General features: G+C 49.4%; 1 protein-coding gene and 1 long non-coding RNA gene across 5 annotated transcripts in view; one reads left to right on the plus strand and one right to left on the minus strand.

The window, feature by feature from the left end:
* The window catches only part of Grhl2 (grainyhead like transcription factor 2), a 122,788-nt gene that overhangs the window by 1,109 nt on the left and 96,778 nt on the right, over window positions 1-24,901 (plus strand). The gene's annotated exons all lie outside the window — the stretch shown is intronic.
* Window positions 6,559-8,605, minus strand: LOC134477799 (uncharacterized). The gene is made up of 3 exons (XR_010049994.1): window positions 8,318-8,605; window positions 7,794-7,936; window positions 6,559-7,172 (listed from the first exon to the last, which is right to left on the minus strand). It is a non-coding gene; the product is annotated as an uncharacterized LOC134477799 (long non-coding RNA).

The raw sequence follows: 24,901 nt of genomic DNA on the forward strand, positions 1-24,901 counted from the left end.
GGACGCCCGGGCCGGACACGAGGGCAGGCGGCTGGGGAGGGAGCGAGGGAGGCCCGAGGAGTGTGCCCGGCGCCGGCGCCGGCGGGAGGCGACCCGAGAGCTCGGGCTGTCACACCCCGGGCTCGCGGTCCCCGTGGATGGAGACGCGGCCGCCGGCTCCCACCCCAAGGGGAGCAGCCGCGTCCCACGCCGACGCCACGCGAGGCGGGGGTGGAGGCCCCAGGCCTCACCAAGTGAAAAACGGGTAGCCAAAGCCCAGGCGACCCAAGCTTTCTGGGCTTGGTTTTGTTTTGATTTAGTTTGGTCTTCGCGCCCACAATGGCTGCAAACCCACTTTAGTCACACGAGGAACACTTGTTTGTTTCGGTTTGTGCTACAACACGACTCGAATTCCTATGGAAATAGATCGGATTTTATTTGAACAAAATAGTACCTGGCACCGAAGGGCAGTTTCTTTCCAGTGCGGGGAACTGCCCAGCGGTAACAATCCGGGTGCACCGCCCCGCACTGCCTGGCTTTTATGGCAATGGCTCCGCATTTAACGAGAATGGCTGTTATCCACTCGCGGTTCCAGAACTTTTTGTACCCTGGACAAAGTAATAACGAGACCCACGACCTGACTTCTCTTGTTCTCTCTGCTTGCATTGTTGAGGCCCATTTGGAGCCCGTCTGGAACGCTAAGTGACTTTTTGATCCCTTTTACGAATTCGAGCTTGGTTTCCTTCAACGAAGGCCTGGCAGGGGTGGGTCGGGGCGCAAAGGTCCTGAGATCGCTGGGAAGGGTTGCAGGGAGAGGAAGAGCTGCAGAGAGAGGAGGGCGCGTGGGGTGGACACTGGGCGCAGGGCAGGTTGGAGACGTGGGCCCTCCAGGAAGGGCCCAGCACGCAGCAGGCCTCGGCTTCCTGGTGAATCCTCCCGGGAGGCCTCTCCTGCCTCCTGGGCAGTTTTAAAAAGCACGAATCAGAGCTTCCCACCGACTTGGCGAGAGGCAGGGACTCTGGCACAAGGAGGCATTTCCAGCCAGCGAGTGGGGACGCAGGGGTACCGTCTTTTTTTTTTTTTTTTTTTTTTATTGGTGTGGACTTCTCGGATTGAAATGTTCTGCTGCTTATTATGTTCTGTCCTGCTGATGCTATCGCTCATGAAAGCAACACTGTTAGGACATTTTGTCTTTGTGCATATCTTAAAACGCTCTACTCCCCCACCTTGAATTTTATGAAGATTTGTGGTCTCCGTCAACAAGTACGTGTGTAAGCAAGGCAGTGTGACGCTTAAGAAACTTCTGTTTTACTGTCAAAGTGTGTAAGATATATCAGAGGAACCCTGCGTGTGTAATATTTGATACAGGTATTTTGCACCAGGTAACTATAGTTTCTGACTCCCTGTTACTTACAGTACTCAGGCATAAGGCTTCAGGGTGGGCCACGGCCTCGTGGGGCTTGCACCCTAGCAGCCAGTGAGACAGAAGGAGGCGATTTAATCAGGACAATGCGATAATCATCTACAGTTACCAAAACCCCGCAACAGGTGCAAAATGTTTTTAAAACTCCACTGCAGCTCATGGTACATGTCCACTTTTCCCCAGCTAACCCACTTCTGTGGGTTTTTGCCTAGGAGAACTACTTTTAGTTATTTTGTGTGCTTTCGCTTAAGGAGTTCGCTGTTATTCAGAAAGGTCTTAAGTTCCAGCCAATCAGGCTGCTGGGTGACTGCATCCATCTAATTAAACCACCCACTCTTCCCTTTTGCACATGTGTGTGCGCACTCCCATTATGCTCTAGAAGATCTCAAACATCAGGAACCCATCATCTCTTCCCCCAGCCAATACAAATGGCTGTTCATTTCTCACAAATGTGTCAGACGCCACTGTCTCCTGGGCGCTGGTGCTGGTACTGAGATTTTTCTGGGGAACACAGGAACGGGACTGCCCTGACATTGTAGTGTACATGCTGGGGAGCAGCCAGCAATTCTGCCAGGAAGAAAGTATCTAATGAACCCTGCAGTGACCAAGGCTTAAGAGGGAGCTCTTGTATATATATTAGCCCAGGACAGTCTCTGTGATGAGATGACCCATGAATGTAGACCAGAAGGAAGTCAGAGAGGGAGCCCTGAAGACACCCAGTGTGTGAGTGCTGTGTGCAAGCTGGAAGAGCAGTGCAAAGGCCCTGTGGTGAGCGTACTTCTCATATTGTAGGACAGAGAAAGAGGGCAATGTGGTGGATCAGAGGTAGACAACAATGAGATCATCAAGTGAATCAATGCAATCAGGTCTTCATTCAGACATCTTCATAGTCAACGTAGGTAAGAGGCAGTAATACTATCCTCACCAAGGAAATGAAGCCCTGACAGTACTAGTCCTGTCTGTGTCCCAGTGCTACCGGTTTAATAACGGTTTGGGCCCAGAGCTGTCCTCCCCACGGTGGGTGAGATCTTCCTTGCTTCCCATTTCAAAGGTGGATAAATGCCAGGGCCTTAGGATGGAGATAGATGAGCCATAGCTGGGGTCGCTGTGACACCCACTTTGCAGGCACCTGTAGCTGCTGGCCCAGATCTGAGCTTTCTGCAGCAAGCAATGTGTCTGCTTTGCTTTTCTCTTGTTCTTGTTCTTCTGAACCCGCGTCCCTCAGGCAGCAGGACCTGTCACATGTCTGGGAGACGCCGGCTTCTCATCGGCTGTGAAGTCTGGGAAATCGATAGAGGTGACCCACGTTGAAGCAGGAAAAGGCTGGACCACGATGTGAAAAGCTGGACTAGTGAAGGCCGGTAAAGACAGTTAGGAGCGTGCTCACCATCAGGCCTTATTAAGGAGCCCCGCAAATGCTGCTTCCCAGACTTGGATGATTCCAAAAACATCACCGGAAGCAACTGATAATCCTAGAGAAGGCCCCTCGGTCCCGACCCGGAGGGGCTGAGTCCGATTCTCTGCGAGAGAACTCGGGGAATCTACAGTTAGACTGCGCCCCGGCCATACCTGAAGGTTAGGTCAACACAGAGGTGTGTGATAGCACTTTACATAATAAATGCAATTCTGTGCAACTTTCTGGTCCACAGTCAGTATGTAAATGAAAGGAAACCTGTGGGCTTTTCTTGTATGCCTCCTCGGATGAGTGTACCTTTGATGCGATCTTCGTTTCGCCTTCTCTGTATTCTGTCCACGTTCATGGTTTGCTGAATGGCCGCTTCTGAGAGAGGGCATCCTTTTGACCTGCTTTATGTTTCCTGAGCTGCTAGAGACCTGACTTAAAGTGACAGTATCCCAGTTCGTGTTTCTGGCTGGATGCAGCTTGCCTGGGGGCTGGTGGGGGTTAGAAGCCAACTTGCCCCTCTGGAATTGTACATGGTAACTTAAAAGTAGCATCATTCCTCAAGAGGACTAACCTTCATCCTTAGATTCTACCTGCTGCCTCTAGTGCAGTGGAGAGAGCTCCAGTGTGTACTGGCCTCTGGTGAAATGATTTGATAAGATTCCATCTAATAGACTGCAAAATTAAAAAAAAGGAATTTAGAAGGTAGTTGGGCGCGGTAGTGCACACCCATAATCCCAGCTACTTGGGATTCTCAGGCTGGAGGATCCCAGATTCAAAATCAGCCTGGGAGGATTAGGCAGACTCGCTCACATTTGAAAAAAAAAGCACAGGAGAGGCAGCCTGTGGTAGAGCACTTGGTTAGTGCACGCGAGGCCCTGGGTTCACTTCAGCTCCACAAAAACAAGCAAACAAACATCTAATTATAGCTAAAGGAGAATCTCTGTTCCTTAAGTTGTCTGATTTACTCTTTAAAAACTCTGACAGGTAACTGAGGCAAGTGCTTCTATCCTTTCTGACTCTGGTCTAACTAGGTACAAATTCCAGGCTAAAAAATGAACCCTTGGGTTCAATAGTGTTTTCCCGTCCATCCCTTCCTTCCTCCTTACGGAACCAGGAGGCTTTCCCTCTCTCCATCCTTCTCGACTTTTCCTATCTTCCTCGTGTCATTTTCCCCACTCTCTTCTTCCCCTGCTGCGAAGTGACCGTGAAGCGTTGTAGATCCCTGCGGAAGTGGGTGCTGGGGGCTGAGGTCGGCCCTTGGCCGCCTGCCCTGGTGCCTGCAGCAGTCCGTCCTGGCTCTCTGGCCCTGCAGGTAGGCTGGTGGCAGTGGGTGGTATTACCCGCTCTAATTCCACCTTGGAGAAACATTAGGCCTTTTAGAATAAGGAAGACCCTTTGGGGTCCTCGCCCAACATTCCCGCCAGCCACCTGGGGAGTCCAGGGACTCAGTGGCACACGCCAGGCCTCCACTGAAACCAGGGAGTGATTGGCTTGGCACAGAGGTCCGGAAAAATTCCCCGGCGAGCAGCAACAGGCTGCGGAGGAATTTCTGCTTTGGCCCCAGGACTAGCGGGTTGCTTAGTGACAGCGCCTACCTGAGTGTCCTGCCGTCACTGGCCTTGCCATTTAGGCTTCCAAGACTTCCACTGAGCCCGTGTCCACCAGCCTGCAGGGCTCTGCACCTTGAGGAGGCGCAGACCCTTGCAACATTCTGTTTATTTTTCCCTTGCAGTGAAGTGTATTTGTTTCAGTTCTGTTGTAGGCACTGAACCCAGGGCCTCGCACTGGCTCACCCTGTAAAACCAGGCTGCCCTGCAGAGCTGCTTAATAGTAAGCGCTAAGGGGAGCTGGACTGTCCTGAGCTCTTCCAGACAGAAGCCAGGGAGCATTTCTCAGAGGATTTTTACGCTCCCCCACCGCCCAGCCGGCTGGGCAGGGACTTGGAAGTTCCTTAGCTTGCTGTGCTTGGTGAGGGGCAGTAGCACTGGACACGCTACCAGCCGAACTGCCTCGTCCTGTGCCAGCTACAGGCCCATTTTAGGGGATTCCATCGCATCCTGGAGAAGTTGGGGTTGGGGAGTGCGCCGGGTGCATTTGAATGGGCCTTCCGCGGGGAGCGGTGGCCGCCTGCCGGGGGTGAAGAGCCTCATTTCACTTTGTAATGACCTTGGCCCAGGGCTCTGATTTCACCCCCTCCCGAGGAAATGCCCTCTTTACAAGTGCGAATGCGGCCGTCCTCCCAGCGGAGAGGGAAGGCGAGCTTCAGGCTGTCTCTGCTGCGACTAGATACCTGCATTCCATCCAAACCCCCGAACCCCAACGCACAAATGCAGAGAATTGCAGGGGCCCACAGGCTCTGGGTTTCTAAACATTCAGGAATTCGCATCAGGTTTTTGTTTTTTTTCGTGGTGCCGTGGATGCAAGCACCTTGGCACTGAGCTGCACGCCCAGCCCTGACACGAGGCTTTTCCCAGAGGGCGCCCGGGCCAGGACGATGTGGTCCCCCCTCGCTGGGCCGCAGAGCCGGGTCCGGCTGGTGTGGTTCGCGGTTGACTGCGGGGAAGCGGGTTTTGATTTGAACTCAAAGCCTGGAATCCTCCAGCCAGGGCAAACCTGGAGCTCGCTGCAGCCAGGTCAGCAGGTTTAGGGCTGGTCATTCTGCGTCGCGCGTTTTGGGCCTGCAGTGGGAAGCTCCGGCCGCCCCACCTGCTCGCCGGCTCCGGGAGCGGGTGGTCTGGGTTTACCCGCCGCGCAGGCCCGGGTGCCCAGGCCCGGCCGGTGGCCTCGCCTCCACGTCGTGGTCCTGCTTCCCGGCACGCAGGGCATCCGGGCCGGCCCTGCCCGTCTGGGATCCAACTTTCAAAGAAGCCAGAAACAAAGTAGCTCTCGCGTCTTTGCTGCGCTGCCAGCGGCGCCGAAGCTCAGCTCGCGTCCTGGTTTGCAGCTGGAGAGGAGCTGCGGGCCATGCGGTCCAGGACAGTCGCCTGCCCCAGCGCCCGAGCCTCCTTCGGTCCGAGCTGCAGGAGGGAGGGCGACAGGCCCGGGCGGCGTCAGGACCAACCCAGCCCCAGGCGGGCTGAGCGGGCGCAGGCGCTCAGGGCCTCCCGGCCTGCAGAGGCTGCTGCCTCGGGCGCTCGGACCGGGGCGGGAGGAAGGGAGGGAGCCCAGCCTGCCCAGGCCCAGGCTGCCGGAGGCCGCCGAGGAGGTCGGGGCGGGGCGCTGGGAAGGGGCGGCGCCCGCCGTCTCCTCCCTCCTCCGCCCACCTTGGCCTCCTCTCCGGCCTCCTCGCAGTCCTTCGCCCTGCGCCTGCTTTCTTCCTCCTTCGCTCCCCCTCTCCCTTCTTTCCTTCCCTTCTCCCTCTGTTCTCCCCTCCTTCTCCTGCCTTCTCCTCTCCCTCTCTCTCCTCTCCTCCCATTTCCTCCTGCTCCCCCCTCCTCGCTCTCTCTCCCTTTTTGACTGTGTGACTTGGGGACCCTTCACTGCCAAGCACTATTCCTGGCCTGCGGTGAGCCTTCAAAAAGATATTAGCTGATCTGGAGGGAAGGGGCGGTGGGGGCCTCAGTCTAAGCTAAGCTGATACATTATTTCATTTTGTGGCACAAACTGCCTTCACCCAGGTCCGGATAAGGCATCCCCCTGCTGCGCTGTCCCACTGCAGAGCTGGAGCGTGCGCGGTTTGCTCTCCACCAAGGTTCTGAAGTTTCAGGAGTTGTCATGAGGGCACATTCGATGGACTCTGCACACTAGACTTTTAATTAATTTAATTAATTTAATTTTGATGTTTTGGAGTCTTTGTCTATATTTTTTTTTAAAAAAAACGACGTGTATCTTCCGTATTTTGATAAAAGACAAATGCCACAGTTGCAGTGGAGGTCACAGAGCCAAGGAGGACAATTCACAGGTATTCCACCCGTGCTAATGAACATCTGCAGTCGTGTTTAGCCTTGTAATAACCCAAGGAATACAGATTACAACTGGGAACCTTCCAGATTCTCTTGCCAGACTGACCCAGATTGACCGTGCTAGGTTTGGGAGGACGCAGGGAGGCAGGCAGCCTGTGAGGGTCCACTCCGGGATGCCCCATTCCAATCTTAGGGATCTCTCCTAAGGAAATAGGGGGAAATGCGTCACTTGCTTGGAAAACGCAGAATCAGGACGTGGGCGCAGAGGGTCGTTTAGAAATCGCAGCTCAGGCAGAGAGAGGCGAGGCGCAGAATCTAAACAGCGTGGAAACCCTTTCAGCGCAGGGGGAACGGGTTCACAGCCCAGCGAAGGAAGTGCGCGCCGCCAGCTCCGAAGGTTGCAGGCAGACTGCTCCAGACAGCAGAGTGGTCTTCCCGGCGCTTCTCATGCCCATTCTGTTTGCTGACAAGAGTTGGCAGTAGATTTGCCTTTTATTTTTTGGTACTAGGAATCGAACTCAGGACCTGTGCTTGCCAGGCAGGCGCTCCTGCTGCTGCTGAGCCAAATCCCCAGCTCACCTTTGTTATGCAGGAGGAATATTAAAACTTTGCTGTAAAAACAGTCACTGTGCAGAAACCCTGAAAATCAACACGGGTGCACCCTATTAACGTGCAGAGGCTGCCTGCCTGCACACCAGGCAGTGGGACCCTGCAGTGGACGCCTCTCCCTCCCTTTGGGGATTAAGCAGCTGGTTGTGATTTCCTTTCCGCATGAAAAGCAGTGTAGGCAGGTCTGCCTTTTTATGATTTTCTAAGTAACTGATTTTTCCCTAACACACTTACCTCTGCCCGGAGGGAGGGCTAAGCCTGAGACTAACTGCCCCTCGGAGCCAGTGCACAGACCGAGCCAGATGAGATCGCATCTCTGCAGCGGCTGTGGGCCACTGTTGGGGGGCTTTGTCTCACACTCGGCCTGTCCCAGGAGCCCCCACCCCAGGGAACAGCAAGCACGTGATGTAAACTTGGAGAAACTGGCCTTGCAGAATCACAGGTGGAAGTGGCCGGCGTGCTGGTGCACACTTACCGCTCCAGCTCCTGGGAGGCTGAGACAGGAGGATCACAGGTTTACAGGCAACTTAGCAAGATCTTGTCTGAAAATAAAAAGGGCTGGAGATGTTGCTCGGTGGTGGAGCTCTTGCCTGGCATGCATGAGGTTCTGTTTTCAACCTTTGTTACAGAAAACAAACAAACAAAAAAAATGGGAAGTGTCTGTAAAATGGGAACACGACTAAAGTAATCTCTGACTGCAAATCCACAGAGCAAAAGCTAATTTTTTTAGTTGTGTGTTCAAAGGTGACATTTGCAATCGTCCCTTCTTTCCCATTCCTTTCTCTTGCATCCTCCATCCAGAAATTTGCCAGGTCTCAAACACCGCACCTAGTTTTTTTATTTTTGTTCTTCCTGTGTTTTTGTGATAGGCTCTCACTGCAGTTCACGCTGGCTTTGAGCTCACTTTGTAGCCAGGCTGATCTTGAACTCGAAGCGATCCTCCTGCCTCAGCCTCCCGCGTGCTGGGGTTACGGGTGTGCCCCACCACACTTACTGTACCTTGTATTTCTGAAAACCTTCTGTGTTCTGTGGTAGTTGAGGGTATGAATAAGCGCAGTCTTCACAGTCCTCGTCCTTGGACCCTAAGCCGTCTCCGCGTTCTGTGACCCTGTGAGATGCACTCTGTGTTCTCAGCCACGCAGCGGCACCCGCCCGCTCAGCACGCAGGAGTCTGCCCCCATTGTGAGGTGACCAGGTCACCCCTCGCCTTCCCTGTCTTCCCTGCACCACAGCTCTTACTGGTGATGGTGGTGGCCCTGCTGTTACCAACACCCCGGAGCTCAGAGCAGCTGGGAACGCGGTTGTGACTCTGGGCTTGGCTTGGCCTCATGTATTAGCTGGTGACTGAGTCACTTTTTTATAGTCTGTGTCTGCGGGGGATAATGATAGCCTTCCTCGTGGGGAGTTCACCCCCTCACTCATCTTCCTTTGTCCCCTGCCCCTTAGTCCCTGGGTCCCTCCTGGTGTGATTTCTTTTTTTGTGTGTTCTCTCTCTCTCTCTCTCTCTCTCTCTCTCTCTCTCTCTGGTACCAGGAATCGAACTCAGATCCTCACACTTGCTAGGCAGGTGCTGTGCCACTGAGCTGTATGGTCCCAGCTCTGTTTTCTTTTTAAGAGACATTTCTTTGGGAACTTTTTTTCCCTAATTGTGAAAATGACAAGTGTGCTTAAGGAAAAATTGGAAGCCAGAAAAAAATACAGAGAATTAAACTCACGCATAATTGTAGGACCCGGTGAGAGGTTTGTGTGTTTCCTTACAGCTCCTCTGTGTGAAAGCTAATGCGGTCTGCGAGCGTGTTTGTACAAGCCGCAGCACACGAGCCCGAGCGCCCTCCCGCACTGTGCGCTGTCCACCTGAGCCCCTCTCCTGCCTCTTGGCCGGCCGGAAGGGTTGTTCAGCACAGTGTTTGAAGATGAAGTCTGTCGTCTCCTCTTTCATATTTAGGTTGTTTTCAGTTTTCGTATAAGAAGTCGTGTTTATTTGTAAGTCAAATCTCTGGTTACTACTGCAGGTTTCTGGGAGGATGAGAATGAAAGATGCGAATATTTTAAAATCCTTGATACAGGATTTTAAAATGTCCTGTAGGAAGATGTGATTGCTTATATTCTCCTGTGATGCCCAGGGGTATCTTTGTCATACAGTCTCTCCATAAATGAGGATTATTTTGGGGGGACTATTTGTTTATTTGTTTATCTCTCTCTCTCTCTCTCTCTTTTTTTTTTTGCACTGAGGATCAAATCCATGAGCTTGTGCTTACTTACCAGGCAAGCACTTAAACCACTGAGCTAAATCCCCAGCCTGTGGGGGGGGGGTGTCTATTTGAACAGCAAATTAATAATTATTTTTGTTTAATTTGTAGTTTAAAAACTGATAAAATTAAACATTTTTTCAGATTTGTAGTGATTTATGCTTCCTTTGTTTTTTGAGGGTTTTTTTTGTGTGTGTGTGTGTGAGTTTTGTTTGTTTTTTGAGACGAGGTTTATCACTATGTAGCCCAAGGTGACTTTGAACTCACTAGAATCCTCCTGCCTCAATCCCTGGAGTACTGAGATTACAAATGTGTGTCACCACTCCTGCCTTGTGTGGTGTTTTGAGTGAAAAGTCTTATTTTTATGTCTTTCTTTTGGCTGTATTGGGGATTGAACCCCGGACCTTTGCACTGAGATATATCACCAAGCTTTATTATTCTGTATTTGAGGTAGAGTCTCAATAAGTCTCTAAGTTGCCCAGGCTGGGTTTGAATTTGCAGTCCTCCTGCCTCAGCCTCCTGGAGTGCTGAGATTATAGTTGTGCGCCAGCAAGACTGGCTTCAAGGAAGATGTGGCCCTGATCCCGGCTCCCACGTGTGGCCGTGCCGTGTGGAGGGCACGTGGCTGAGGGGACCTTGAGACGCTGTCTGGCTTTGCTTCCCGCTGGGGACTGCCCAGAACACCTTCCCACACCTGTGCAGATATTCTGGCCTCTCCTCACCACTCCCTAAAACAGTGTGGGGCTGGCGTCCGTACCCCTGACTTGTCAGAGCTCTTTGTACAGCTGACACTGTCAACCTTTCATTAAAATTCCGGCCAGCATTTCCTCAAAGTTGATCTCATGATTTAAAGAATGTTCCCAGGTTTGCGTGTTGTGTGTTGGTTCTATTCTTTTTCTGAGTGCGAATCGTTTCGTCCCCTTCAAATGCTGAAAGTTTAAGGTCAAGCTCATAGGAAGTTGATTTGTACTTGAGCTGTCTTCCACCACTCAGAGACATTAGCCCTGTATTCTGACATCCACATTTTCAGCCCTTTGCTAAGCCGCGTGCACCCACACCCGTCCTGGCGCAGAGGTGCGGTGGTGATTTGTGCTGAGTACTGGCTGACTGTGCCCTCGTGGACACCGCTGCCCACCTGGTGTCTGACAGGCTCCAAGGCCCTTCTTCAGCGCTCAGCCCTGTTCTCTTTTCGGACTTTGCCAACTTGTAACTTGTTTTGAAGTGTGTATCTTTTTTTCATTTATTCAAAGTGTATTTCCCTTCCTTCCTTTTTCTTTCTTTTGTACCAGGGATCGAACTCACGACCTCGAGCTTGCCAGGCAGGCGCTGTGCCACTGAGCTATAACCCTGATCCCTTCCTTCTCCCCATCTTTGTTTTCCTGGTGCCGGGGACCCATGAGCTGGCCCCTGGTAAGCAGCTCCTCTCACTGACCCTGTCCTCAGATTGTATTTTCAACCTTAGTCAAGCTCTGCACATTTTTTTCTTCTTGGAGACAGAGTCCTGCCACGTAGTTCAGGCTGATCTTAACCTCAGTGTTTAACCCAGGCTGGGCTTACACTCCCAGCATCCTCCTGCCTCAGCCTCCCGAGAGCTGGAATTACAGAGCCACATCACTAAGCTGCCATTTGGTATGTTAAAAGCCTTTGGGCTGAAGCTGTAGAGGGCTGTAGACTGAAGCTGCAGACCAGAAAGAGTTTGTTAGCTGTGAGCTCTTCTCTCAGGGCCAGGTCCTTGGGCCCAAGAGCAAGCCCTGATTCTCAGCTGGGTCTTTTGCCGCAGAAAGCAGAGCCCAGCTCATTGGTTCAGGTTGCCCAGTCAAAGCCCTGAAGTTCTGGCGGTTTAGTGAAGGGACAGAGCCTGCACCTCCAAGCAGACCACTTGTGAATGCGCTCGGGGCTCACACACAGCAGCAGCCCACGCCTGTCCCCTTGTGCCCCACTTCCCGTTTCTGCAGAGGGCAGACCCAGGGCTGGCACCTGCCAGGGGAAGAAGGCTGCTAGTGTAAGGCTGGAGGGCGGCTGAGGGACCAGGTCACCTGGAAAAACTGGCCTTTCACTCTGTACCTTCCATCACTGTGTACCCACGGGCGGTCATCACCTGTGGGAGCCAGGAGACCGCTGCGGAGCGAGACAGGGGGTCTTCAAAGCTTCTGCTTCGTTTTGATTTGAAAAGATGGTTTCTCATTTCCCAGGCTTGGTCAGGTTTACGTCCATTTGTATTTACTGGTTATTTCTGTATTATGCCTGTTATTACGGGTTAAGAAATGCTTCGTTTATCTAAGCAGTGGGATTATTTAAAAAGAACTCATTTTCCAGAGGTAAATCTCCGGGGCCCTGTAACTACACTTTCTGTTTACAAACTCTCTTAGAGTTGTAGGTTAGAGCGTGTCTGTGTTCTCCATTATCCGAGCGTTGCTTGAGGAGGTCAAGATAACAGCCGCAGAAGCTGCGTCTTAGAGACGCAGTGCGTGGGCTGATCCACTGGACCCAGTGCCCAGCTGTAACCCTAAAGTGCCACAATGCAGTTAAACCTGAATGCTGAGGTTTTAGGGGGAAAAAAAACCCCGCAAGGTCGCCTGGGAGAGGGCTCGCTGCCTGCCTGCTTGGCTGGTTCAGCATCCTGGTCTGGGACGGTTGGGAGTCTGTCGTAAGGACTGGGGGCTCTCAAGGCAACCACAGTGATCAGGAATCTTTGTTTGGTGAGTTGTTTATGTTTTCCTTCAGTCCCTGGGCGTAGGTTAACTTTTTTGATTTGTACCCCTTCCCCTTTCCGAATCTAGGAGAAACTGTGAAATGCAGAGGTGGCTTGTTTGGCTGCTGATGAAAAGAGAAAATGTTCAGTTGAACTCGTTACTTTAAATGCATTCTTAGGTTATCTGGGGCTTCATGCTATCCCTTGTCTTTTTCTGTTTTGTTTGTTTGTGTTTGGCACCGGAAATCAAATGCACGGTCTTGCACTTACCAGGCAGGCGCTGCCGCTGAGCTTCGTCCCCGGCCCACTCTGTCCTACTTTTAAAAATCCTTGCCCCTGAAATTTGCAGACTTCATCATCAGAAGGCTGCCGTTCTCAGGCTGTAATTCCTGCTGTGAATCTATGAAACACTGTGTAAGGGGTCACAGTGCAGATTTTTGTAAGCAATCTCCGTGTTTGCTCCATGTTTTTATGCATTTTTCTTTTAAATATGCTAAGGATTCTCTATCTCAGACTTACATTTAGTTACATGGAGGTTGTTACTGCGGTTTTCACTATTATAAAATCACAGCTTTACAAAAGTTCTCAGGCATAACGCCAAGAGTTTTGAATCTTTTCTAGAATAAATTCACTGGGTTTTTGCAAATATTAAAAAAATATATGTTTCATTACATAGCAACTATGAACTTTAAGGAGATAAAAAATATCTACCTCTTAGGATTCTCTCCTATTGCTTTCGACAGGATTTTAATGGTTTGTGGACTGTTCTCTCATATTTTTCTAGGCGTCATGCCACACATCAATGTCTGTTTTTAAATTTTTACCTTGTTTTATGTGTTACTATACACACTGTTTCATGTCAATACATAACAATACATAATTGTTCTATGTCAATAATAAAGAATCTCTTTTCTTTTCTTTTTTGAGATGGGGTCTCACTACACAGTTCAGGCTGGCCTTGAGCTCACTTTGTAGCCCAGGCTGGTCTCGAACTTGCAGTGATCCTCCTGCCTCAGCCTCCAAGTGCTGGGATGAGAGGAGTGTGCCACCAGGCCTGGCACAGAATCACCTTTCTTACGGTACACAGAGTTCCACAGCAGGCCTCTAGGAGTTACTACAGGATGAACTTGTAGAAGCGGAACCCTGAAGCCAGCACACGTGTCACTGTTAGACTGCTCTCCAGTGACACTGCCTCAGTTTACACTTTGGGCGGTGACGTTTCCAGATGCCCACGTCAGCCCAACATTCCCACCAGTGGGGCCCTGCCCACCTGTATAACTTTGCCCACTTGGAAAACAGTGTCTTCCTCTTCTCTTCACTTACGTTTTAGTTCTCTTCGTGTATTTAGAAGTCATTTGCGTTTCTTCTCTCGTGCTTTTCTGGCTGGTTTTCCTCTGCTTTAGGCTAGCTCTGTGTGGTTCAGAGCAGTTTGTGCTGTAGTTTGCTCTGTGGAGGTTTCTGACGTGTAGGTAGCCGAATTCATCTGGCCTGTGCTGTTTCGTTGATGGTTTCCAAGTTTCCTGCCTAACTGGGGGAGCCCCTTTGAGCTGCAACACTAGAGAAGCAGGCCCTCTTCCCACACAGACTCTCAACCCTGGAGATGACGAGGACCCGGGTTTAGCTCAGTGGCACAAGCGCCTGCCTGCAAAGTGTGAGGTCGAGGTCGACAGTTTGAGTCCCAGTGCCTACGTAAATATATCAATAAACATTTTTTTAAAAAATTGAGGTGGCTGAGGACTGAACCCAGGCCCGTGGGCGTCCTGGGCAAGCACTCTACCAAGAGCTACACCCCAGGTCCCCACTATGCCATGGCCCATGCCTTCATGCTGTCACATTGCCATGGAAAGCTTGGATGCCTCTGGAATTTACCCGAAGAACTGCGGTGGATTTCTCCATTTTTTAAGATGGTCACCCTGTGGTGTTAATACATGTTGTTTACTGAGTACTGCCCCCCCACCCCGTGCTTGAAATGCAACCTGGAGCTGCCCTTGTTACTTTTCTGAGACAGACCACCTGACCCCTAAAGTAAAAAGAGGCCAGGCTCACTCCTCCACGGTGTGTAGAGATTTCGGCCCCTAACCTGCTGGCTCCAAAGCAGGTGGCTCGCGGCACAGGGGCAGTCGCTGTGGCTGGGCACACCAAGAGCGTGGGAAGCCGGGACTCTCTGCCCTCGCTCTGCATGCAGTGTGCCCGCCCTGCAGCAGGCGCAGCGCTCACGTTTTAATCCTAGCATGTGTCAGCCAGCACCCCGTGTCCGCTCCCAGGCCCCATCTAACCGAGCATGAGGTTCGCGGCGACATCCAGACACAGATCACAGCAACCGTGTCTTAAACGCCTGCACGATCTGGAATCTTCTCAAGGCTCAATTCTGTTCCATTGATCTACTTACTGTAAATTTAACTTTGTAAAATATTTTGATACCTGAAAATGCTATCTTGTTACTCTTCTTTTTAAAATCTTTCTACATATTTTGTATTCATTTTCATACAAACTTCAGAATCAGCTTCTGTTCTTTGGACATCATTTTTTGGGGTAAAGGGGGGAAAAGTGGGACTATGTTATATATATAATATAGTATAGAATTGTCATCTTATTAATATCATGGATTCCTACAAGAATAGAGAATGATTTGCTCCATTTATTTAAATCTTTGACATTCCTCAGTATCAGTAAAATATCGCTGCATAGAGATCCTGAATTTTTATCGTTTATTAGTTGTTGTCAGTTTTACATGTCACTTCATATCCAACACTGTACTGCCTTGCTTTATTTATAACAGTTGTTCTGGTTCTTTGAGGGTATTCTAGACACAATGTATCATTTGCAAATGGTGTTTATTTTCCTCTTTTCATTTTTATTTTTATTCTCATTGCTAACTTTATGAACCTGGCATTACAGAACAGTGTTAACTCCCGCATGCACAGGACCAGGAGTGGACAGCTGTCTCACGTCCCTAGGGTTACAGCCTTAATTTAATCTGGTGTTTGAGAAGCTCTTGTTTGTGGATTCTTGTTTTTCTTTTCTCTTTCTGTAGCACTCAGGATGGAACCCAGGGTTCCGCACTGAGCTGCATCCCCAGGCAGTTTTTAAATTTAGACACAGGGTCTCCCCAGGTCTCCACTGCTCAGGTTGAGCTTAAAGTTTCAGTCCTCCCGCGCCAGCCTCCCAGAGGGTCAGACTACAGATGAGTGCCGCCATTGTGCCTGCCGTCATGTCTAAACGTCTTGGCTCTTTCTCTCCTGTTGCAGCCGTCAGGATTTCAGTGGTGGAAGCAGGAGGGGGGGCGGCTTCGGTGTCTCTGTGCTAGGTGTGCTGGTGCTGTCATCTGCGCCCACTGAGGCTGCTGTGGGAAAGGACCCAGGACAGGGAGATCCGTAAACACGAGGTATTCATTCCTGTGCTCTGGAGGCGGCGACCAGGTGCCCACAGGTCTGGGCATGGCGATGCCCTCCCGAGCTGGCTGATTTCCGGGCCTCCTCACCTAAGGACACTAATGTCATTGTGGTCCCTGTGGAGACCTGGTCACCTCCAAAGAACCGGAACACTGGGGATCAGATTTCCACATGGGAATTTGGGGGCCGGGACTCAGGCTGTTCAGTGCAGCTACTACTGATGACTTCAGAGCGAGCTTTTTCTCTAGGCCTGGGAGTGCAAGCCCTTGTCACCACGTGGAGCTCTTTCTTTCTTTTTCTGTATAGGGATGGATAATCATATATAAGGGTTTTTTTTTTAATGTTTTGATTTTGAAGTAACTTCTATCCCATCCCTGGGCTAACCCTTGGGTGTTATTTTTAATAATAGATATGGTTGGTCCATTTTTTAATTTGATTTTTGTTTTGTTTTGTTGATTTTTTTGAAGACGGCATCGTGTTACATAGTCCAGGTTGGCCTTGAATTCAGGATATGTCTGCCTCAGCCTCCCAAGTCCTGGGATTACAAGCCTCTGTCACCATAGTCAGCTTTTCTTTCTTTCTTTTTTGTGTTTTACTTTTAAACTTTCAGGAGGATACTTATTATTCTATTTAGGCATCTGTCTGTTTGTTTTTTAGATAAGATCTTGCTATGTAGTCTAGGCTGGCCTTGAGCTCACAGTGTAACCCAGGCTGGCCTTGAACTTGAATCAATCTTCCTGTTCCTGCCTCCCGAGTGCTCGGGTTACAGGTGTGTGCCACTATGCCTGGCTCATGATTGTATTTTCTAAATTAAATTTAAGGTTTTTGTTATTGTTTTGAGACAGAGTCTTGCGGTGTAACCCATAATGGCCTAACCTGTGTCGTTCAGGCTGGCCTCAAACTCGAAACCCTCTTGCTTCAGTCTCCCAATACATTTAATGTTAACTGATCTCCCTTTCCCTTTCTCTCTCTCTCTCTCTCTCTCTCTCTCTCTCTTTCTCTCTCTCTTTCTCTCTGTCTTTCTCTCTGTCTTCTTCTGGATGTTTGAGACAGTGTCTTGCTGTGTAGTCCAGGCTAGCCTTGAACTCACTATGTAGCCCATGCTGGCCTCCAATTCATGGTGATCCTCCTGCCTCAGCCTCCCTGAGCACTGGGATGACATGAATGCACCACCACCACGTCCAGCTTTATGAAGCCATCACATGAGGAAGGGGCATCCTCTGGAGTCCCAGGCCTGGCACCCACACGAAGCCTCCTCTCTCGCCGGCCCCGCCCCGTTCTGCTCTCCTGGCATGTGAAACAGCGCAGCACACGAGCGCTCTTCGATCCACCGCTGGCCGTTCGCCCCGAGCCTCGCTGCGGCCACCAGCATGACGTGGTGTTCACGGGCCCTGTTGCTGCTACTCAGAGTCTCTCCCGTACCGGTCCCCTTCCTTCCCACCACACCCCTCACCTGCCCTGTCTGTTACACACGTGCACACGTATAACAAAACACATGCATGCACACAGCTACATGCACATAAACTATGCACACTCACAAAACACAAGGACTTTATCTTCCATTCATTGCTAAGAAGCAATTTTTTAAATTAGAATTTTTAAACTACAGATACAGCTGTAGAATCAGTGGATTCTGAGTACCTCTGCCTAGTCTCCCCATGAGAAAAATAATAATCATTTTTTTCTTTTTCTACTTTTTCTGGTAGTTCCCTCAGAACTCCATCTAAATTTTAATCAGACAAATGAAAGGTTAATCCATTTTTATTATTTGCAGCATTTTGTTTTAGATCAATTTCTATATGTATGTCCATGTGTATGTACTTGTCCATATGCATATACATCTTTGCACATGTATGTATATGAGTGTGCATGTGCAAGGCATATTTGTGCATAGGTGTGAGCAGGCACATGTGTATGCGTTCGTGCATCTCTGTTCATGCATGTGTATGTGTGTGCATGCATGTGTGTGTGTGTTCAGGTCTATGCATGTGTGTGCATGTGATGTGCGTGTGCACACATGTGATGTCCTTCAGCCCAAGTCTGTCGTCTGATGAAATCCATTCACCTGCCCCGTTTCAGCGCACAGGGACAGCCTGTGTGACAAAGCTGTCTCGTGCACCATCCCCATCGCCTCCCGTGCTCTGTGTCACATGGCTGGGGCTGGATTCCATCGCTCTCACTACTGGGTAGCTCCGTTTGTTTTGAAGATTACAAAGGAGTTCGCAGCTACACGAGGTCATAAACTGAGTAAGAGAGAGTACTTCCTTGCATAAGACTGCGTCACGTAAGGCTTCTCCCCAAATAATTACAGAATAACACGTCAAACACCAGGTGTGTTGGGGTCAAGAAGAGCAGTCTGGACCACCAAGGCAGCCTGTGCTTCGAGCCTGGTTCTGAGAGGGAAGAAGCCCCAGCTCCTCTTTCCTGGCCTGCATGTGGCCTCCTTGTCGGTTCTTGAAGCCTCTTTCCTTTCCGGTCTGTTCACTGTGGGCGCCGTGATCTTTCCACAGGACCTTTGATCAAGTTTCCTTGCTAAAAACCCTGCACATCTACCCCGTGCTCTTATAGTCCAATTTAAAATCCTAAAGATTAATTACAAATCCCTGCGGAGTCTGCCCTCTGCCTGTGTCCTGTTATCAGACGCCTCTCTTTCTGTCTCCTCCCCTCTTTTCCCCTCTATCCATTTTTGTTCCGTTTTTTGAGAGAGGGTCTCACTATGTAATTCAAATTGGCCTTGAACTCACTATGAAGCCCAGGCTGGCCTTGAACTTGTGGGGAGCCTCCTGCCTCAGCCTCTCACTTGCTGGAATTACATTGCTTGGCCACACTGTCCTCCATTTAGTCTCTGCACTGGCAGAGATGCAGCCTGCCACAGGGCCTTGCACATGCTGTTCCTGGGGTGCTCTCCTTCACCCCTTTTCTTTTCTTCCTATCACATCAGTTCTTCCCAAGTCTATTTGTACCTCTTTCCCAGTCACTCCGCCCGACAGAGCCCCTCTGATCTAAGTTGGACCCTGCGTCCACCTGGACTCAGACTGGGGTGAAACACGCAGGAATTTTCTTAGGGGAACCAGTGCCGAGCTGGGGGTGGAGGGAGATCGCGCTGCACACTCGGGGCCCAGCTTAGCTTGGCAGCCACAGGGCGGGGCCTCGGAGCCTGCGTGGCCACCTGGGGTCCCCACCCTCGCAGCCCCACGCTTCGGGCTGTGATGGGTGCAGCGGCTGGAGGCTGGGGGTGCCGGGCCCCAGCGAGGCCCCCGCGCCTCTGCTCCCCTCGCGCTGTGTCCTGGGAGCTGCGTCCCGGCCTCCTGCAGCACCCGAGCGGTGCCGCCCTTGACAGGTGCTCAGCAAGGGCCGCTGGAGCACGCCTGATCTGATCTCCCTGGCGTCTCAGTGGAGGTGCTGCAGGGCACAAAATAATAATAATAATAATAATAATAATAATGATTACAATAGGACGTAGGTCTCGGGTAGAGCCCACTACGGAAAAATGACCTCACAGTGTGAGCCGTGGGTAAAATTGTTGGCACTCAGTGGACTCCCAGGTGAAAGGTTCACTTGACTGAGTGGCCGAATGGTGACCGGATGAGGGAGAGCCTCCCCCAGGAGGACTTCAGCCCGGGCCACCCGGGTCAGCACAGCTGCCCACGGCAGCCCTTGCCCGTGGCCGTGGGAGCGAGGCCCGTGCTGGCCACACCCGCTGTCCGCGTCTGCCGGCCCAGAGGCCCGCAGCTCCACCTCCGACTGCTCCTGTGGCCAGGGTGACCCCGAGAGTGACGGGACCTCAGTCACCCCCTGGGCACATCGGCAGGGTCTGGGCGCGCGTGCAGGCTTCCGTGGGGTCCGCGGTCCTTGGGAACCAGTCGGGGGCGCCGCTGCCTCCTGGGGCAAAACTGACCTTCATTCCCTTCTCACTAGGCCGCGGGTATAGAGTGGTTGGATCCATAGAACAGAAATTATTCTTTTTAAAAATTAATTTATTTTGTGCTTATTAGTCCATGTTTGCTGTTCACAATGATCGCGTCCATCGTGAGGTGGCGCCTGCGCACAGTGCAGCTTTGTCCTTCATGATCCGCCCTCCCCCCCTCCTGGTTAGAGACCTACCCCTGAGGAGTCGGGTGTGGTGGTGCACACCTGCAGTCCCAGTGCTCCGGGAGGCTGAGGCAGGAGGATCGCAAGTGTCAGTCCAGCCTGGTTAATTAGTGCCTTGGGGAGGCCCTGTCTCAAAAAATAGGAATGTGCTAAATCTAAACTGACTCTAAAAAAGGAAGTCTTTGTAAAAGCAGACAAACAAGCAAACACATAGGACTATAGCTCAGTGAAGAGGCCCTGAGTTCATTCCCAGAACAGGTAAATAAATATATTACTCGGTTAACTGAGTTTGTGAGGAGGGCTGGGCCGTGGCCAGCGCTGGCCTGGCTTCGCCTGCGAGTCCATCGGCTCCGCCTCGCCCTCCAGCCCGGCCTTCACACGGGTTAAGGAAGCAGCTGCTGGCTTTCTCCGCTTTTCAAATGATCAAATCTATTTTGAGTAATTATGTTTCTAGAAATCTTTCTGTTTGTCTGTTTTCAAATATTTCTCAAAGGGTTCATAATGCTTGCACTTTGAAATTCTGTCTCCTTTTTCTTTTTTTCTTTTCTTTTTTTTTTTTTTTTTTTTTGATATTTATCTTTGTCACTTTGAGGAAACATTTGTGTCTTAAACTGGTCTTTCTTGCTTATCTTTACTTCATGAAAATCTATTTTTACACTCATATCTTCCTACTTTCTTTGGGTTAATTCTGTTATTTTTCTGAACACGCTGCATGCTTAGCTCTCTGTAGTTTAGCTCTGTTTGTTTGTGTCCATCATGAGCAGTTAAGGCTAAGAAATGACCTCTACGTTCTGTACCCCAACATATGCCACATATTTTACCAGAGTTCCAATTTTAAGACTTAGTCTTGCACTTGGAAATACTTAGAAGAGCATGTCAGAATTTTCAAAATATAGCATTGAAATTTAACTATTTTTGACGCTGATTTAGCGTGTAAGTGTAGTGGTCAGCGAGTTTCAGCTGTGAGCTCTTTGGAAGTGTCAGCACTCCCTCCCTGGCCTGATCAGTGGTCATTTCCCAGTGTATCACGAATGCTCACAAAAGAACATTGGTTTCTTCTGTAAAATTCAGTTTGAAAGTATTTTTCACAGGTGGAGCTAAAACATTTTCATTTACCGCAAGTTGCACAAATGTAAAATTCCTTTTTCCTACAATATCATTATTTCTATTTTTACTTCACTGATTAGTATTTCTTTTTCCCATTGTCTTCCTTTAGTGATTTTCTAGAGTGGTGCTTTTTGGACTTACTGTTCTCAGAACCGTTTTAACACTCAAATCCTTGAAGAGAGTTGTGTTTGTGTTCGTGTGGGTTATATCACCAAACACGTTAGAAGTTATAAAGAAATTTAAATATTTTTATTTCTGATTCTATTAAAAAAATTACAAACTCATTGCAAGTTAAAATGAAAAAATAGAATAAATTTCCAAAACAAAAAATTGGGCGGGGGGGCATTATTTTGTATTTACATTACTGCAATTTTTGAAATGCTGGCTCACCAGGTTACTACTGGATTCTCGTGTCTGCTTCTTTTAATTTGTTGCAAAGTGTCATTTGCTTAGAGGAGCTGCTTCACAGTTGCAGTTAGAAAAAAATTTCATAGCTTTTTCAGATAATTGTGAGTACTCTTTGATACTGTACCTAAATTTGACGAGAGGTGATTTCTTAATGGCTAGTTGCAGTGTGGGAACCAAAATCACAGTGACTTCTGTACTGTGCTGTGCTTGGATGGGTCTTCTTTAACCCGGGTGTGATTTTAAATATCAGGTGTTGACACTGGTAAATATTGGTGAACTAATTTAGCACGGTCTCTATCTTTAACATTCTTCCAGATACATTAATAAAAGTTCACTTCCATCAATGTCTCTATTAACCTCACGAGAAAATGTTTTAAATATTAGGAAGCTGTCAACAGAGGTGGATGTGAGTTTTCAAATATTCTAAATTTTGCTTTGAAGTTTAGATTTTCTCACTGGTGACAAGGGTTGAGGTTGCTTTCCTACAAGTGGGAGACCCACCCTGGGTTTAGTTTTGAGGTGGTGTCAGCCAGATGCTCAAGTCTGAGCATGTAGGTTGTCGGTGCGTTGTTCTGTCGAATAGAAATGGAATTCTCTGGAAAAAAAAAAACCCAAATCCTGAGGCCTTCGGCAGCAGCTCAGCCAACTACCAGCCACACAGCTCAAGTGCTGCGTGGGGACCTCCGGCAGCCTGGAGTATGACGTCCCCAAAGCCAGCCTTTGGTGCCCCTTTAACTTGCAGCTGTGCCTTTTGAATGCTGAGTATACGGCATGCTGCCACCGCAGGGCACAGAATGACTGTGCCCAGCCGCCTGGCGCCATCACGGCAAGTGTCACCGTGAACAAGGCACCCGCGTCTCAGGGTCACCGTGACAGTAATGTTTTCCTCTGCTATCTCTGAAAATATCCTCAGCCCCTCCAGGGGGCCTGCCACCGTGCCGCGAGCTGTCGATCAATCTCCTGTCCTCATTCCACCAGCTGCACTACTGGATTTTTAATTTATATTTTCTGTCAATATTGGGAATGAATCATGTGCACAGACGCAAAACCATCCACGTAGCTTCACCACGGGCACACGTCCACCACTTCTTACAGATTTCATTTGTGCGCATCATGATGTTTAAGAACTCTTCAGGCATAACTTTTATTTCCGTGACCTGAAAACTAGTTACAATTAATTTAAGACTTTGCTGGTTTGCTGGATCCTCCCTAGTAACCACACTGATTTTCTTTGCTATGGATGCATGCTTTTTCACTTTGGATCAAGGAAAGTTCTTCCAAAAGGAGCGGAAGAGCAGAGGAATTTTTAAACCCTTTCATGATCAAGCGTGTCTTTTTTCCTTTTACACTGAGTTGGTCTTTGGTTCTATCAAAAATTCTGTGTGCAAATTTCTTTTGTTTTGTCCTGCAGCATTTAGGGATACAGAGAAAAGTGTATTTGCTGACTTTCATTTTCTATTGAAAGTTATGTTTCAAGTATGTGTCATTTTGTATTTAAATCTTAAGGGAGAGATTTCACCAGGACGTGGGTTGATGTGTTTCTTTTTATTACTGATTTCAGCAATTTAGGCTCTGTGAGTCTCAAAACCCAAGTTTTTCTAAAGCTGGAGGACATTTTCCTCTGTTATCTGTCCCCTTCCACCTCCTTCACTGCCTTATTCGGTGACTCTTGTTGGTAGAACATGATACTCTTGAACCATTCTGTAAGCTTTTTAACTTGTCTCATGATTTCTTTCTTATTTGTTTAAAAATTGGGCTAGAAGCTGGGCTTAGTGGTGTATACCCAGCTACTAGGCAGGCTGAGTCAGGAACCTCCCAAGTTCGAGGTTACCCGGACAATTCAGAGAGACCGAGTCTCAAAGTAAAAATTAAAAAGGGCTTGGGGTATATAGCTCAATGGTAACACTTTTCTAGCATACATCCAGACCAATGTCCAATACACAAAAAAGCAGAACTAGAGCCAGGTGTGGGGGCACACACCTGGAATCCTGGCTCTGGAAGCCTGAGGTGGGAGGACCCCAAACATGAGCCCAGCCTGGGTAACTTAGTGATTTAACTGGATGTTGTTTCAAAATTTAAAAAAATCAAATAAAAATAAAATCCATGCTGAATGCAGGATATACAAGGTTCAGTGCTAAAGCTTTGGGTTCAATTCTTGCTACTGCAAAATAAACTAAAACAAACAAGGCAAAAGCTGGGTGGGGTTGCGGGTGTATGCAGGGGTCCAGTGCTTGTCTAGGACCTGCTGGCTTTCCTATTCAGGCCTCACATAGAATTTTATTTTTATTTAAATATGTATGCATCTTGCAATAACTTTTATAGTAGCTCGAGCTGGCCTTGTAGATGCTGTGTTTTTAAGGAACATTTTCTACGTCCGACTTTAGTTATTTCATGGGTAAATGAGCTGTTTTGTTCATCTTGGGCTCCTGTTTCCCACCTGTCTGGTTCCCTAAGTCGGGTGAGTCTCACCGCTCACCTTTAAAATGAAGAGATAGAAGGGCACCTCCCCAAGTGGGCAGGCTTTTAGCAGAGTGGCCCCTTCCTCCCCCTGCCAATGGAGACCTCAGCAGTACCTGGAGGTCCCTTCTGCCAGTACCCAAGTGAGACCCTAAGGGACAGTGGGGGACTGACAGGCTGTTTTATCTTTTTAAATGCTTTTGTTTTTGAGACCCTGCATAGGGTCTCACTATGCAGCCCAGGCTGGCATCAGATGTGGGAGATCCTTCTGTCTCAGCCTCCCCGGTGCCGGGTTACAGGGCTGGGCCGCCGTGTCTGGTTCCACTGAATGCTTTCTTTTCTCATTGTGGCAGCTTGAAGCCACGTGAGGCATTTTACCAACTTACGTGTCTTTCTGGCCCTGGGACCCCTCCCAGCCAGAGTCCTCTACGTCTAAGAAGTGATGTTTTGCCCAGTCACCTTACCCCACAGACCTGCCGACTCTGGGTACAATGTTTGAGCCGGAGGGGAAGAAACTCCCCAGTTATGCATTAACTCTTTCTGCACTGGAGGAGAGTGCAGACTCCGGGTTCAGGCTTCTCCTTTATCCTGCTATCTTTGTTCTTTATCCTCTAGAACTGCTCCAAAATCCCTCTCTTCCCTGTTGCCTGTAAACAGTGGTGGTGAGCACGGGAGGGTCCTGGAGTGAAGCTTGTTCTGCAGGCTTGCAAACCCCTTTCCTGCTGCTGAGATCTGAGCATTAGAAGTTCCTCAGCAGGAAACAGTTCTCTTTATAAACTTGAAAGCTACTTTGGTTATAAAATATGTTTTTCCTTTGAAAATCATACTTCTGGTTCCTCTTTGTGTGTGAGTGTGTGTCTTTTTTTGAGACTGGGTCTGGCTATGCAGTTCAGGCTGGCCTTGAGCTCACTTTGTAGCCCAGGCTGGTCTTGAACTCGAAACGATCCTCCCGCCTCAGGCTCCCGAGTGCTGGGATTACAGGTGTGAGCCACCACGCCCAGCTCTCTGGTTCCTTTTTAACATCACCCTTGTTTCTCAGCTTCTCACCACTGTGTGTGCACATGTGCATATGTGTGATGCATGTGTGTATGTGTGTATATGTGTGTGTGTGCGTGTGTGTGGCTACTGGGGATTGAACCTAGGACCCTGATCTCCAGCTCTTTCATTTTGTTTTTTATTTCAAGGC

Source organism: Cavia porcellus, unplaced genomic scaffold (genome assembly GCF_034190915.1).
Source record: "Cavia porcellus strain 051 isolate PalLab524CR breed Dunkin Hartley unplaced genomic scaffold, mCavPor4.1 scaffold_10, whole genome shotgun sequence".
Lineage (NCBI taxonomy): Eukaryota > Metazoa > Chordata > Mammalia > Rodentia > Caviidae > Cavia > Cavia porcellus.